The following is a 2622-nucleotide window of genomic DNA, read 5'->3' as shown; positions in this document are numbered from 1 at the left end:
GGAAATAATCCTATGAAATTATTAAATAAAATTAATGAAAATAATGAAACAAAAATAAAAGTCGAACCTGAGTGACTTGACGGTCCTAGTAATGTTTTAAATTCTTTATGAAGTGTTAATAAAATTGAATTTCAAAATACATGATAACGTGAGGGTATAAGCCAGTATACTGATGGAATAATTAATAATCCTAAAAATGTTCTTATTCAATTTAATGACAAATTAAAAATTCTTGAAGAAGGGTCAAATACGGAAAATAAGTTAGTTATCATTTTCATTCTAATGATTTAGTTGATTTTTGTGAAATCAGAGATTTAGGTGATTTAGGAATTATTGAATAATAATTTATTATTCTAAATAAAATAAAAGTAATTGAAAAAATAATAAATAAACTTAATCAACCGAGAGGGGCTATTTGTGGAATCAAAAAATATTAAAAATTTTAATAATTTTAGTTTGACATACTAATGTTATATTTTAACTAATTTTTTTTTCATTAGAAGTAAGTGCTAATTTACTATTAAGTGGTTTAAGAGACCAATACTTGCTTTCAGTCATCTAATGATGAATTTACTATATTTGTAATTCATTTAATAAAATGATTAATAGGGATACTTTCAATTACAATTGGCATAAAACTGTGATTAGCACCGCAAATTTCAGAACATTGTCCGTAAAATAAACCTGGTCGATTTATTAAAAAATTAGTTTGATTTAGACGACCAGGAGTTCCATCAACTTTTACACCTAAAGAAGGAACTGTTCAGGAATGAATTACATCTGCTGCAGTCACTAAAATTCGAATTTGAGAATTTATAGGTAAAATTACTCGATTATCTACATCTAATAATCGAAATCCGTCTGTAGTTAATTCATTTGTTGGAATTATATAAGAATCAAATTCTACATTTATGAAATCTGAATATTCATAACTTCAATATCATTGATGCCCAATAGTTTTTAAAGTTACTGAAGGTTCATTAATTTCATCTAATAAATATAATAATCGTAAAGAAGGAAATGCAATGAATAAAAGTACAATAGCTGGTAAAATTGTTCAAATTATTTCAATAGTTTGACCATGTAATAAATTTCGATTTGTATAATTATTAAAAAATAACATAAATATTAAATAACCAACTAAAGTAGTAATTATTACTAAAATTATAAGTGTATGATCATGGAAGAATGTAAGTTGTTCTATAAGGGGAGAGGCACTATTTTGAAGACCAAGAGCAGCTCATGTTGACATTTATTTATAAATATTCTAATAAAAGTAAAATACTTTATATATGAAGCTTAAATCCATTGCACTAATCTGCCATATTAGAAATTTGTTAAAATAGGCAACTCAGAGTATCTATGTTCTGTTGGAGGTGTATTTTGTAATCATTCAATTGAAGAATTTAATTGTATTGGATAAATTACTTGTCGTTGTGAAATTAAACTTTCTCAAATAATAAATAAGAAAAATAAAATTCCTAGTAGTGAAATAGAAGATCCAATAGTTGAAACTACATTTCATGTAGTGTAAGCATCTGGATAGTCTGAATATCGTCGAGGTATCCCCGCTAATCCTAAGAAATGTTGAGGAAAAAAGGTTAAATTTACACCAATAAATATAATTAAAAATTGAGTTTTTAATCATTTTGAATTTAAAATTAATCCTGTAAATAAGGGGTATCAATGGACAAATCCTGCTATAATGGCAAACACAGCTCCTATTGATAATACATAATGAAAATGTGCAACTACATAATAAGTATCGTGAAGGATAATATCAACTGATGAATTAGCTAAAACAACTCCTGTTAAACCTCCTACTGTAAATAGAAAAACAAATCCTAAGGTTCATAGTATAGCTGGAGAATAATTTAATTGAGTTCCATGTAGTGTAGCTAGTCAACTAAAAATTTTAATTCCTGTAGGTACAGCAATAATTATAGTTGCTGAAGTAAAATATGCTCGTGTATCAACATCTATCCCTACTGTAAATATATGATGTGCTCATACAATAAAACCAAGAAGGCCAATTGCTATTATAGCATAAATTATTCCTAATGAACCAAAAGTTTCCTTTTTTCCAGATTCTTGACTAATAATGTGAGAAATTATTCCAAACCCAGGTAAAATTAAAATATAAACTTCTGGGTGGCCAAAAAATCAAAATAAGTGCTGGTATAAGATTGGGTCTCCTCCACCGGCTGGGTCAAAGAATGAAGTATTTAAATTTCGATCTGTTAAAAGTATTGTAATGGCTCCTGCTAATACTGGTAAAGATAGCAGCAATAATAATGCGGTTAATACAACTGCTCATACAAATAAGGGTATTCGATCAAATGAAATTCCAACTGATCGTATATTAATTACTGTTGTAATAAAATTAACTGCTCCTAGAATAGAAGAAATCCCCGCTAAGTGTAGAGAAAAAATAGCTAAGTCAACAGATGCCCCTCCATGGGCAATAACAGATGAAAGAGGGGGGTAAACTGTTCAACCTGTTCCAGCCCCATTTTCCACTATACTACTAACTAGTAGTAGTGTAAGAGAAGGGGGTAATAACCAAAAACTTATATTGTTTATCCGAGGAAATGCTATATCTGGTGCTCCTAATATTAAAGG

At 28.3% G+C, this 2622-nt stretch overlaps 2 pseudogenes; both read right to left on the bottom strand.

The window, feature by feature from the left end:
* Nucleotides 1-564: 564 nt before the first annotated feature.
* LOC118732404 lies at nucleotides 565-1245 on the bottom strand (annotated as a pseudogene).
* Nucleotides 1246-1293: 48 nt separating this feature from the next.
* LOC118732402 lies at nucleotides 1294-2613 on the bottom strand (annotated as a pseudogene).
* Nucleotides 2614-2622: the final 9 nt, after the last annotated feature.

This window comes from Rhagoletis pomonella, unplaced genomic scaffold, assembly GCF_013731165.1.
Source record: "Rhagoletis pomonella isolate Grant_MI unplaced genomic scaffold, Rhpom_1.0 Rhpom_scaffold_19772, whole genome shotgun sequence".
NCBI classification, from domain to species: Eukaryota; Metazoa; Arthropoda; class Insecta; order Diptera; family Tephritidae; genus Rhagoletis; species Rhagoletis pomonella.
This window is presented reverse-complemented; position numbering and strand designations above follow the sequence as displayed.